Here is a 15292-nt window from a genome sequence, read left to right as displayed (position 1 = left end):
TTTCATACACAGAAGGTTCTGTGCTGGACTCTATGCCAGGTCTTAACACTGAGGACAGTTGATACAATTATAGGGCTTAGGAACATCATGGACACCTTGGCAGAATGGGCCCCCTACTCACTCTAGTCTGTACCTCCCCAGCTGATTTTCTAATCAAGGGATTACCATGGAAACATATGAATGTGACCAAACGTGGCCTCTAGGCCAGAGTGATTGGCTCAGAGGTGGACACATGAACCTAGTGCTTTCAGAGGCCCATTGGAACTGGAACTAAACATCCAGTTTATCTCCATTACACATTACTCAGATGTTGTTAGTTGGAATTATCTATATGTTGCTTTGTGGCTGAAAGGTGAGAAAAGTTCCACCGAGTGAAAGAATATAGAAGCAGGTGTTTGGAAAAAAACAGAGACTAAGGACAGGGAGACAAACATATGCATGAAAGTTCTTGCTTTCGATTGTTTCTAATGCTTAACCATATTCCTATTTTCACGGTTTTATGAGATACCCCACTATATATATGATAAATGACCTTTTATGCTTAAGCTGGTATGAATTGAGTTTCTAACATAAATAATGAATACACGGTAGTGACAGATTATTGAATTCCATTGAGGTCTTAGATTAAATTAATACATTGTAGGAAACGAGGCAGTGAGGGTTAGTGTATGGGCCTAGAGCGGGTTGAGACATAAAAACCAGTTTGTTTCAATAAGCCTCAGCCAGACAAATACAGGGAGCCTTCCTGATGCTGTTAGTGTCCCTTGGAAGGGGGCAGCTATGGCTTTGGATCCCTGAGTACCAAGGGAACTAGAAGATACTTTTCCACATGGTCACTGGGTCTGAAACGGAGGACATCCATGCAAGGAAAATCCAAATCTAGAATGGTTCAGGTTGAAAGAAGTAAAGAAAGTCTTTCAAAAGGCTAGGGCCATCTTTATATGGAATGGAGGGTTGGAAGTTAGTGAGCTCTTGAAAATGGTGGTTGAGTCAAGCCAGGGCAGCCTTGTGGCAGGGCTACTATAGAAGTGATGGAAATATCTGTTGGGACGCAAGAAGATAAGCTTCCAACACTCCTTTTCCTCAAGATTTTTGCATTTTGCTTTAGACTCCAAGAGATAAGAGAGATGAGCTGGATGGGAAACTGGCCTCCAAAGGATCTGATTCCTCAGCTGGAACTAATCACATTTCATTTCCACAATCCCATACACCCTCACTCCTTGTCCCTCTCCTGGCCCCTTCTTCTTCTCAGCTCCTCTGCTCCTCTCCAACAAAATCATCACCCTCTCCTCTCTGTAAGCTTTTACTAGGCAGGCTACCATCCCTGAGACATTGCTCTTCTACGTTCTCCTTAAAAGGTCTAACCTCTGCCATTTTCCTAGCAACTTCCAAATAGAACCTTCTTCCACAGAATCTTTCTCCTAGGATGATCAGGGAAATAAAAGGCAACAAAATCCCCCCTCGCTCTTTCCTGTCTGAGTACACTATCCCTTCCTTAATGCTCTATCCCATCTAAACCTAAACCATTGACTTAGACGACAGTGTAAGTAGTCTGCTTTACCTACCTACAGATATGTTTGACCTGAATTATATCATCGTCTGTCCTTGTGTGTTGACGTTTTAGGGTCTCAGAGGCTTTTAGGATCATGTGACTTCAAGAAGAAACTGTTCCCTAGGACAATCCATGTGAATCCACCTTGGATGCTTCTGGGGACTGCCATACGCCGTAAGATAGTTTCTGGTTCTAATGTAAACTCTAGTGATTTTACACACATAGTTGCTGTTTCTATCTGCCTGACACTTTGCTGGTTTCTACTGCATGTCTCATGTTGTTTCAGAGAGTAATTAGATACACTAGACTAGAAAGCAGGTCCATTGGCCACAGGCAAAAAGTAGGAGCAGTAGACCTTAAAGAGATTTAACAGGCTCTGTGTTTTATTTCAATGATGTATTTTTTAAAGTTTCCTTGAATTGTTTATTTGATATGATGTTTATTACAGAGCCTCATCAACCAGCTTCCAGTCTCTAGGAAATATCATTAGTACCGCTTTTGAATGTAGATTTCGATGTTTATGAGAGAGAGGATTTCATCAGTTAGTGATAATATGCATGTCAACAATTTGGCTTACTCAAGAGTGTAGATTACAGTACCTCATTCATTTCCTTTTTAGCAATTCACACACACACACACACAGAGACACACAATTTCACGACCACATAATTTTAGAGATTTCTTCCCACCTTAAATAAATGTCATTTTTTAAATATCTAGTCAATATACTTTACCTGACACCTCCATAGAAGCTCTTATGAAACCCATATAGGCCTTATAACATAATCCATTAATTTTGCAGGAAATCCCAGTGAACACAACTTGATAATGATTGTCAGATATATTGTCAAGATTCCCAACACCTCTTCAATTGGCTTTTGAGCAAGTAAGAGTGAAATATTCATAGTCATTCTTTTCACATCTATTGTATTAGCAGAAATTCTGGAAATAAATTATATAAACATATTTAGGAGATATTTAATTTCACTAAGATAGAATAGAGATTGATTTCTTTTCAGCAGTAATAATTTTATAATTATGAGTCTGTAGATCTTCAAGATAAATATTTGTGAATAAAATTTACCAAATATCTATATTGATAAAATCCAGATCATCTTTTTAACAGTGTAATAATACACATTCTGCGAAACCTGATAAAATCCGAGCCACAAATTCACCAACACATTTTAATGTAACTGAAACAAATAAAAAATCCCTCTCTCATTTATAGCCAAGGAATATTTTATATTCTGTTGATATTAAGTTGTTGGACATAATAAACTTCAAACCTGCTTTCATATATCATCATGTAGGATAAGAGAAACAAATGTGGATGCAGATCTCATTATCCCATTTGAAGGAGCTGATACAGTGACACCACAAGCCAGGAGTTGCAATATTTTCACAGTGAAATATTTTTCATTGTGTATTTTACCTAGGATTTTGATGGGAATTTATGTGGTATGGATATAGGATGGGGATGGGGAATGTTATTAAGAAGACTGATGATGGACGAAAGGAAGTAACTGACTAGCTTTGCCTAAAGACTCCAAGGCTTCCAAATGCTCTCCCCGACAGAAGAGAATAGCCATCTGTTCTTCTTGTCCACTGGGGAATGAGCAAGGGGATATTGGTTAATAACGTGGCTAAGGAGATTCAGGGTACACAATGAATTTCACAACTGACAAGTTTCTTGGACACTGGACCCATTGACCAAGTGCTCTGTGAGCGGGGTGGAATGCCCTTCTCTGGAGGCCATCAGACACATCTGTCTGGCAGAATATAAATGCGGAACTCCCAGAGGGTTAAGAATGGACAGTTGATGGCTGGATTCCTGCATTCCAGCCTGGCGATATTTATTTTAAATCCCATTTCTGTTCTCAGGATGAGACCTAGATTTCCCACCATGATTTTGAAGATGTCTTCTCTCTTTGCTTTATCCTGAAAAAAAGAGAAAAATGGAGGAACTTCTTAGAGAAGAACATGTGATTTCTTCACAGAAAAGGACATGTGGCTTGTACTCTGGCTATTCACGTGCACACCATGTATTTAAAGATATGAACATCCATCTGGAAATGAACAGCTATCTTTGTTCTTTCCTCTCGTAAATTGTGTGTGATGAAGAGAGTTTTGAGTTTTCTCTTGACACATTTTAGTGATGACCTAAGAAAACAGATTTAATGATACTTAACTCAGAACCATAGCCTGGAATGACTTGAAAGCATCTCCCTCTCTCTCTCTCCTTTTCTCTTTTTTTTAAGATTTCATTTTTAAAGTAATTTCTACACCCAATATGGGGCTTGAACTCACCACCCCAAGATCAAGAGTTGCACGCTCCATCGACTAAGCCAGCCAGGTACCCCTGAAAACATCTTGAAATTTATAAGGTGGATATGAAACTGAGTCACAGAAATATGGAATAAACTGAGAGTCACAAGAATGGTTCAAGTCTGGTGGAAAGGCATTAAGAAGGGAAAAACTTAACTGTTTTTATTCAGGGTGAGGAAGAGTAGTAGAGAAGTCTAGTCTCAGAGGAAGAGGTAAACTGCTAGCTTGAAAGGAACAAAAGGGGTAAATGGTTTTAGAGGCAGGCAGTGACTTGCAAACACGGCGGACATAATTTCCCAATCAAAGATGCAAGATGGATAGAGAAGGAGTGGTAGAAACAATTAAGTCATGTGCCACTTACAATTGGTAGATGGCATCTCTTTGATCAAGACAGACCCACGCAGCATCTGTTTCTTTGGGAAATGATCATGGTTACATCATTCTGTGCACATTTAACTCCAAAGTTGGGGGTAAAAAGTAACTGTTATGGCACACTGGTCTCTGATCTCTGATGAAGAGACTTTCCAGATGATTTTCTTTGCTACTTTTACTTTGCACCTTTTTTTTTTTTTTTTAATGACAGCAAAAGTTTCACAACTACACCAGTTCCCCTTATCTGTAGGGACACGTTCCAAGAATCCCAGTGGCTGCCTGGAACTGTGGATAGTACCAAACCCCATACGGATGGCCCCAGACTTAAATTGTTCCACTTATATATTTTTTTTGACTTTGCAATGGTGCGAGAGTGATATGCTTTCAGTAGAAACTGTACTTCAGATTTTGAATTTGGATCTTTTCCTGGGCTGGTGATATGCAGTAGATACTCTCTCATGATACTGGCAGCTCCCAGTCAGCTACATGCTCACGAGGGTAAACGACCAATACCCTCAACACCCATTCTGTACCCAGACAACTATTCTGGCTTACACTTTCAATTTTCAACCGATTACATGAGATACTCAACACTTTATTACAAAATAAACATTGTATTAGATGATTTTGCAACTGTAGGCTAGTGTAAGCATTCTGAGCACGTTTAAGATAAGCTGGCCTAAGCTATGGTGTTTGGTAAGTTAGCCATATTAAATGCATTTTTGACTTAATATTGTCAATTTATGTGAGTTTATTGGAATGTAACCCTATCATAAGTCAAGGAAGATCTGTGCATGCTGTGGTTTTTTTTCCTATACATACATCACTGTGATAAAGTTTAGTTTATAAATTAGGCACAATAAGAGGTTAATAATAACTAACAGTAAAATAGAACAATTGTAACAATATACTTTCATAAAAGTTACGTGAATGTGGTCTCTGTCCTCCTTGTGTTGATGTGAGGTGACATGCCTCCATGAGGAGATGAAGTTTGGTGAGTGACATAGGCTTTATGGCATAGCATCAGGCTACCAGTGAACTTCTGACCTTATGTCAGAGGAGGAAGTAGTGGTTGACTGTGAGTAAATGAAACCTCAGGAAGTGAAATCTCAGATAAAGGGGGAAACCTGCAAACTTTTTAAACCCTGTGCAGAATATGATTTCACTCCGATAGCTAATTTCTCCAATTGAACTGATTGCCAAATAGCCAACACCAACCTGTTCAATATAAAATTAAAACAACAAATTATTTCTACTTAAAAAATCTCTAGTCTGCCCACTATATTCAAAGGGCTACACTGAGGATATTAATCTGTGTTGACTGGTGTTCTGATTTGTATTTGACAATAAGGCACCCCCTTGCCTAGTGAGGGGCACCAGCGCATTGCTGCATCTCAGCTGTAGCACAGACAGCACCTGAAACTCTTTCTGTGATGTGATGGCTGAAGACTCAGGAGATCTGGCCTCCAGGCCAGGCTCAATCATCAACCCCTTGTGTGATTCAGGCAAACAATTAACCTGAAAAAGGGCTTCTCTTTGCCTACCCACCATCAAAAAAGAATCTTCACGCATTTTGAAAAAAGCTCTAGCTGATTATTAGAGCCCTCTATTAGAGGCCTCTTTAGGGTCCATTCAACTTTGGTTTCTAAGAATCTGGGTGATTTAAGATTCGAATGCAAAGCAAAACCAGAGGCTGTGTAGCAATACTGGTCAGGGAATAAGCTTTGCAATCAGATCTTCCTTTTGTCACTAACTAGCTGTGCTACTGAGGGTAAGTGTTTTATTCCCTTTAAGCCAATTTCCTTTTTTTTTCTTAATAATAATTTTTTATTATGTTAGTCACCATACAGTATATCCTTAGTTTTTGATGTAATGTTCCATGATTCATTATTTGTGTACCTTAACTGTAACTTGGAATAGTAATCTCTCTTCACTGATTTGATGTATGTTTTAACTGAGATCTTGTTTAAAAAGTGCTTAGCATAAAGTCTAGCATGTTGTAAATGTCCAGTAAAGTTTTGGTATTATTCTGATAGTTAACTGATTTTCAAACAGAAGTATATTACTGCAATGCTCCCCTAGTGTCCATTCTCAATACAACAACAGCCTTTAAAACATGATTCAGGCCCGTCAAGCCTCTGAACCAGTTCACAGGAAGCCGTGAGGACAGAGAAGCAAGCTAAACAGCACTACACATATGCAAACAAGAACATCCAGACTAGGAGAAACTATAGGTCAAATGCCTGGGACCTTAACAGACACATGATAAAGGAAGGAAGAGGGGGAGGGTTAAAAGAGACAAGGCATTTTCAATTGTGAAAAGCATCAAGCGTGAGTCTAGAGCGTAATGTTCAGGGATGCTCCTTGATGATGAAACTATAAGGAAACATACATGTGATTGTTATGAAGTCAGTTGGTGGTCACTTGGTTGGCGGAGGCAGTTGGGACTGAGGTGGACGCATAGCGGGGTTGCTGGGTGATTGACAGTGTTCTATTTTTCACCTGGATGGTGGTTACAGGGGTGCCATCTCATAAAATGCATTAAGTCATACATCGGTTTTCTGTATCTACGTTTTGTTTTGCAATAAAAGTAATTTTGAAATTAAAAAAAAAAAAACGTAATTCAGGTCATATTGGTCCTTGGATCAGATCTCTCCAACAAGTCTCCATCTCATGGTGTAAACCAAAATCCTTACAAAAGCCTTTCACACCTTCTGTCCTCTGAGCACATCTCCTACCTCCTTCTCTTTGGGTCCTTGCATTCCACCTACCTTGACCTCATTACTTCTGGTCCTTCTCCCCCTCCTGGAAATCTTTCACCAGATATCTTCAAGGGCATTATCCTCAACTCTGTCAGGAATCAGTTTAAAAGTCTAATTATCAGTGAGGTCATTAATAAGCCCTTGTAAAATAGCTAGACTTATCTATTCTAGCATTCTTTATCCCCTTATCCTGTTTATCTTTCTCTAAATTACTTATCACCATCTAAAATATTCTATCTTATCTATTTTGTTTCTGGTCTCCTCAGCTTAAAATAACTCTATAAGGACAGTCACCTTATTCACTGCTATATTCCCAGTGCCTTGGACATGCCTGATATATTCTGGCCATTCCATATATTTTTTAAAAGAGTATTAAGTGATTTTTCTAGCAGGAGTGTGGTCCATCCTTGCCTCAAGACTTTGAAAGGCTGATATCCAACTTACTTCTGAGTAGATACCACCCCCAACACTCCTGCCTAGCAGGTGTGATAACTCAAAGTGCTAGAGGGAAAGAAAGGGGGGCCATAAATACCTAGTCTGTAAGCTGTGATGGGGAGAGGAAAAGTGTCCGATAGCTGTCACATAAGACTCACTCTTCTCCATCTCCCTGTCACCTGTGACTTTTAACATCATTGTCCTTGTCTAGTACACCAGGCCCTTATTGGTCTCCATTCTGTCCGTGCTTCAGTCCACCCTGCGTGCTACCCTTGGATTTCCTTTTTTAAACTGTTTTATTACCTCCCTCCTCTGTCTGAGAGTCGCAGTTCCTCCCTATTGCTTACAGCTTCATATCCAGACTTCATGCTAGATTCATGAACCTTCTCTACCAGCTTCTGTGATGTTCTACACACACACGTAATATGTATTTTATATTTTATATATATTTAATAAAGATATGTTATACAAATAACTATTTATTTATTTACTTTAGTTATCATATTAATCTTGCAAAACAGGAATTATTTTTCCCATTTTGTAAGTTAAAATCTAAAACTCAGCAATGCAATTGAATCAAAAAAATTTTAAAAAAAACTTCCAATAAAAAAAAAAGTCCAGGACCAGACATCTTCACAAGTGAGTTCTACCAAACATTTAAAGATGAGTTAGTACCTATTCTTTTCAAACTATTTAAAAAAATAATAAAAGAGGAAGAAAATCTTCCATTCATTCTGAGAACAACATTACCTTGATAGTAAAACTAGATAAAGACACTACAAAAAAAAAAAAAAAAAGAAGAAGAAAGAAAAGAAAAAAAAGAAAGAAAAGAAAGAAAGAGAGAGAGAGAACTACAGGCCACTATCTCTGATGATTGTAGAAGCAAAAATCCTCAACAAAATATTAACAAACCAAATCCAACAATATATTTTAAAAAATCATCTACCATGATCAAGTAGGATTTATTCCTGAAATGCAAGAGTTGTTCAGTATTTGTAAGCCAATTGCTATAACACATCACATCAACGAGAGAAAGGATAAGAACCATATGATCACTTCAATAGATGTAGAAAAGCCATTTGAAAAAATACAACATCCATTCATAATAAAAACTCTCAACAAAGGAGATTTAAAGGGAACATACCTCAACATAATAAAGACCATATATGAAAAACCCATAACTAACATCATATTTGGTTTTTTTCCTTACATGCACTTTATTTTTTTAATAATAATATTTTTTAAATTATATTATGTTAGTCACCCTACAGTACGTCATATTTGATGGTGAGAAACTGAGAGATTTTCTCCTAAGACCAAGAAAAAGACAAAGATGTCTACTCTCACCACTTTTATTCGACATAGCATTGGAATCAGACAACAAAAAGAAATAAAAGGCATCCAGATTGGTAATAAAGAAGTAAAACTTTCACTATTTGGAGATTACATGATACTATATTTAGAAAACCCTAAAGACCACGAAAAAACTACTAGAACTGATAAATGAATTCACTAAGGTCATAGGATACAAAATCAATATACAGAAATCTGTTGCATTTCCTTTTTTTAAAAGATTTTATTTAACTTTTTGAGAGAGAGAGAATGCATGAGAGAGAGGGAGAGAGAGAGCATGAGGAGGGGGAGGGAGAGGGAGAAGAAGACTTCCTGCTAAGCAGGAAGACCAATATGGGACTTGATCCCAGGACCCTGGGGTCATGACCTTAGCTGAAGGCAGAAACTTAACCAACTGAGCCATCCAGGAACCCAAATCCATTGCATTTCTATACACTAATAATGAAGTAGCAGAAAGGGAACTTAAGAAAATAATCCCATTTATAATTGCACAAAAAATAACAAAATACCTAGGAATAAATTTAACCAAGGAATTGAAAGACATATACTCTGAAACTAAAACATTGATGAAGGAAATTGAAGGTGACACCAACAAGTGGAAAGATATTTCGTGCTCATGGATTGGAAGAACAAATACTGTCAAAATGACCCCACTACACAAAGCAATCTACAGATTTAATGCAAGCCCTATCAAAATATGAATATTTTTCACAGAACTAGAACAAATAATAAAATTTGTATGGAACCACAAAAGACCCCTAACAGCCAAAGAAATCTTGAAAAAGAACAAAACTAGAGAAATCACAATCCCAGATTTCAAGGTATACTACAAAGTTATAGTAATCAAAACAGTACAGTACAGCATAAAAATAGACATATAGTTTAATAGAACAGAATAGAAAGCCCAGAAAAATAAACTCACTATTACATGTCAATTAATCTTTGACAAAGGAAGAAGCATATGCAATGGAACAAAGACAGTCTCTTCAACAAATATATTGGTAAAACTGGACAGCTACATGCAGAAGAATGAAACTGGACTGCCTTCCTACCCTTTACACACACAAAAAATAAGCTCAAAATGGATTAAGGACCTAAATGTGAGACCTGAAGCCATAAAAATCCTAAAAGAGAACATAGGCAGTAATTTCTCTGACACTGGCCATAGCAACATTTGTCTAAATATGTTTCCTGAAGCAAGGGAAGCAAAAGCAAAAATAAACTATTGGGACTACATCAAAATAAAAAGTTTCTACACAGAACCACCCCCCCCCCAAAAAAAACAGCCAACAAAACTAAAAGACAACCTACTACAGGGAAGAAGGTATTTCAAATGACATATCCAATAAAGGGTTAGTATCCAAAATACACAAAGAACTTATACAACTCAACACCAAACCAAACCAAACAAATAATCCAAATTAAAAATGGGCAGGAGACATGAACAGACATTTCTCCAAAGAAGACATACTGATGGCCAACAGACACAGGAAAAGATGCTCATCACTAATCATCAGGGAAATGCAAATCAAAACCACAGTGATATATCACCTCACACATGTCAGAATCAAAAATACAAGACACAACAAGTGTTAGCAAGGATGTGGAGAAAAAGGAACCCTTGTGCACTGTTGGTGGGAATGTGAACTAGAGAAGCCACTGTGGAAAAGAGTATAAAGGTTCCTCAAAAAATTAAAAATAATATTACCATATGATCCAATAATTCCACTACTGAGTATTTACCCAAAGAATATAAAAACACTAATCTGAAAAGATATATGCACACCCATGTTTATAGCAGCATTATTTTCAATAGCCAAATTATAGAAGCAGCCCAAGTGGCCATCAATAGATGAATGGATAGAGAAGATATGTACCTAAACCCAACGGAATATTACTCAGCCATCAAATGAATGAAATCTTGCCATTTGCATCAACATGGATGGATTTAGAGAGTATGATGCGAAGTGAATAAGTCAATCAGAGAAAGACAAATACCATGATTTCACTCATATGTGGAATTTAAGAAACAAAAAAATGAACAAAGAACAAAAGAGTCAAACCAAAAAACAGACTCTTAACTATAAAGAGTGAACTGATGGTTACCAGAGGGGAGGTGGGTGGGGGATGGATGAAATAAGTGAAGGGAATTAAGAGTGATGAGCACTGAATAATGTATAAAAATACTGAATCGCTATATTGTACACCTGAAACGAATATAACTCTGTATGTTAACTATACTGAAATTAAAATTTAAAAATAACCAAAAATAATAAATAAAAAATAACTCATAGCGGTTAAGTAGTTTCTCCCAAATCATATTGTTAGCAAATATTAGAGCCAAGATTCAAATCCCAATATGCCTTCTTATGTTATGCTGTCTTTTTTCCCCGTCATATATGTGTAAACTCTTGGGAGAATTAGCAAACTCAAAGAAAATGAAAACATTAATTTGATAAGATATATGCACCCCTAAAGAAGAAAATATCCAGTCAAGAAATGGGCAGAAGACATGAACAGACATTTCTCCAAGGAAGACCTACAAATGGCCAACAGACACATGAAAAGATGCTAAACATCACTCATCATCAGTGAAATACAAACCAAAACCACAATGAGATAACCACCTCACACCAGTCAGAATGGCTAACATTAACAAGTCATGAAACAACAGATATTGGTGAGGATACAGAGAAAGGGGAACCCTCTTACATTGTTGGTGGAAATGCAAACTGGTGCAGCCACTCTGGAAAACAGTATGGAGGTTCCTCGAAAAGCTAAAAATAGAACTACCCTACAATCCAGCAATTGAACTACTAGGTATTTATCCTAAGGATACAAAAATAGTGATTTGGAGGGGCACATGTGACCCAATGTTTATAGCAGCAATGTCCACAGTAGCCAAAATATGGAAGAAGCCCAGGTGCCCTTCAACTGATGAATGGATAAAGAAGATGTGCCATATATCTATATCTATATCTATATCTATATCTATATCTATATCTATATCTATATCTATATCTATATCTATATCTATATCTATCTATCCATCCATCTATCTATCATCTATATATCTATATATGGTGGAATATTACTCAGCCATCAAAAAGAATGCAATCTTGCCATTTGCCACTACGTGGATGGAACTAGAGTGTATTATGCTAAGCAAAATAAGTCAGTCAGAGAAAGACAATTACCGTATGATTTCACTCCTATGTGGAGTTTAAGAAACAAAACAGATGAACATATGGGAAGGGAAGGAAAAAATAAAATAAGATTTCACAGAGAGGGAGGCAAATCATAAGAGACTCTTAACTATAGGAAACACACAGGGTTGCTGGAGGGGAGGTGGGTCAGGAGATAGGGTAACTGGGTGATGGGCCTAAAGGAGGGCATGGGATATAATGAGCACTGGGTGTTATATTCAACTGATGAATCACTAAATTCCACTCCTGAAACTAATAATACACTATATGTAACTAACTTGAATATAAATAAAATTTTAAATTTTTAAAATTTAAAAAAAGGAAAGATATATGTACTCCTATGTTTATTGCAGCATTATTTACAATAACCAAGATACAGAAGCAGCCTGATGTCTATCGATAGACAAATGGATAAGGAAGATGTGGTAGACATATACAATGGAACAGCATGCAGCCATCACAAAAGGTGAGACCTTGCCATTTGTGACAAAATGTTTGGACCTAGAGGGTATTATGCTAAATGAAACAAGTTAGACACAGAAAGACATATACCATATGATTTCACTCATATGTGGACTCCAAAAATGAACGAATGAATAAACAAACAAAAAGCAGAATCAAGTTTATAATACAGAGAACAAACCAATGTTTGCTCAAGGGGGGGGCCAGGAGATGGGCAAAATAGGTGAAGGGGAGTGGGGGATCCAGGTTTCCAGTTATGGAATGAATAAATCGTGGGAATAAAAGGCACAGCATAAGGAACACAGTCAGTGATATTACAATAGCGCTGTGTGGCGACGGATAGTAGCTATGCTTGGGGTGAGCACAGCGTAACGTATAAACTTGTTGAATCACTGTGCTGTACACCTGAAACTAATGTAACATTGCACATCAATTATACTCAAATAAAAAAAAGAAAAAGAAATGCATTTAATACACCTGACCTCATAGCTTAGCTTAGCCTACCTTCAACATGTTCAGAGCGTTCACCTTAGCCTACAGGTGAGCAAAATCATCAGGAAGTCTATTTTATAAAAAGTGTTGAATATTTCAAGTAAAAAAAAAAAGCAACACTCCCTTTCTCTCACTGCTTCGTTTCTTCTGTGCCAGAGGAGATAATGGCTCCAGAACAATGAGGTCAAGGCTGTTTCAAGCCTCAGAAGAAGATGTATTCTCTAGACTCTGTTTCTTTTTTTTTAAATTGAAGTGTAATTAACACACAATGTTACACTAATTTCAGATGTACAACATCTTGATTTGGCAATGCTGTATGTTACTCAGTGTTCCCCACAGTAAGTGTGGTGACCCTCGTCGCCATACAACCTTATTACAATATTGACTATATTCCCTGTGCTATACTTTTCATCTTTGTGACTTATTTATTTTCTAATTGAAACTTTGTACCTCTTAATCCCCTTCTGTCCAAAAACTGTAAAACACACATTCTTTCCAAGCACACATGGAACTTTCTCCAATATAGATCACATGTTAGGCCGCAAAATGAGTCTCAGTAAATTCAAGAAGACTGAACTCATATCAATCCTCTTTTCTGCCCACAATGCTATGAAAGCAGAAATCAATCACAAGAAAAAATATGGAAAGAACACAAATACGTGGAGTCTAAACAATTGCTACTAAAAAATGAATGGGTCTACCAAAGAGGAAATAAACCAATACAAGGAGACAGATGAAAATGAACACACAAGGGTCCAAAATCTTTGGGTCGCAGCAAAAACAGTTCCAAAAGGGATGTTTGTAATAATACAAGCCGACCTCAAGAAACAAGAAAAACCTCAAATGAACAACCTAATGTCACACCTACACAAACCACTTTTCCTTTCCAAGAGCCTGGCTCTGCACTCCCCCTTCCGTGGCTATGTCCAAGGTCCAGGTCCGCTACGTCATTGCCACCTCGGACTGAGAGCTTTCCAGGCAGCCCCGGGCTTGCTGAGGTTACCAGGAACATACTTTTGGACACCAAGCCAAGAGATGGAAGACAGACACCTGATGGAAAGAAGAGCAGGGCAGAGCATGCCAGGGTGTGTCCGAGCTGCCCTTCCCCAGCAGGCTTTCACCCCATGTCCTGAGGTTTCAGAAGGAGCGGACGCGTGTCATCTACAGCATGTCAGGCGCCGTGTGAGACACTTCCCACACAATGTCTCTTTCCCAAATCCTCACCACACAATGGACCTGCGCCCACTGACTCTTCTGCGGAATGAAAATATTAGATCACATCCTACTCACAGTCACTCAGACAAGATAGGAGGTTCTAATACAGGCTCATCCTCCTCTGGAGTCCACGGGTTTTCAACTGCGCCATACCACCTGCCTGTCCTAGGAGCCAAGAGACTGGGGTCTCTATTCTAGCTCAGCACACCCCATCTTGGGAACCTTCAGTGTCTCTCACAATCAGATGCATATGCAAAGCCACCCCACCCCCTCCAGTTCCTTCCCCCCTCACATTCCTTTTGAACTGCGTGTACCTTGATGTGCAAATGCATCAAACATTTCATGGGAACAAGTCATGAGAGAAATTATTGCTATTTTTCTGTTCACGTGTCTGCACGTTTACATCTTATTTCCTCAACTACCCTAAGACTGTTGAGGTAGAGACCTAATGTTTACAAGTGTTCGTGGTGTTCTTTTTATCACCTACAAGTAAGTCCCTTACAGCTTGAGGAATACAGGAGGTGCTCAATAAAACCAAAGATGTAGCATACTCAGAATAAGGTGGAGGGTAGAGGTCTTTCAGACCAACCTCCTCTTCTTGGAAATCAATGTTCAGTGTGGCCCAGAGCAGCCAGGCTCGGGTCAGAGTGCTTGTCTGCTGTTTCTCAGTAAAGGGTTCTGCGTACAACCATATTTGTCCGTAGAGTATTCCAGATAGCAGAAGCCAAGGTGTGTAGGGATACAGCTAATGTCAGGTGTGGGCTGGTTTGTTGCTCTGAACCAACAGATCTTTCATTTTATAAATTTTTATAATACTTACTACTATTTTTGTAATATTTTATAACGTAGTACCAGTTAAGATGTCCAAGGGATATTGGTAAGGAAGCCAAATAAAACCAAATACCTTTATCTTGTTGTTGAAATTCCAATCCATCTTGGCCCGAAAAGTTAAAGTTAACTAGGGTCTGAAAAGATGATGATCACACTTCGAACACTGGAGCATTTTTTAACATCATGAGATGATTCGTAGAGTATTAATTTGCTCTTTCCCGCTGCATAGGGCATGGAGTATCTTCATTTCGCAGATAAATATCCCCAGGCTCAGACAGTGATGT

The sequence above is a fragment of the Ursus maritimus genome, unplaced genomic scaffold, assembly GCF_017311325.1.
Source record: "Ursus maritimus isolate PB19 unplaced genomic scaffold, ASM1731132v1 scaffold_1, whole genome shotgun sequence".
In the NCBI taxonomy this organism is placed as follows: domain Eukaryota; kingdom Metazoa; phylum Chordata; class Mammalia; order Carnivora; family Ursidae; genus Ursus; species Ursus maritimus.
The sequence above is the reverse complement of the archived record's forward strand: the minus strand, read 5'-3'. Positions refer to the sequence as shown.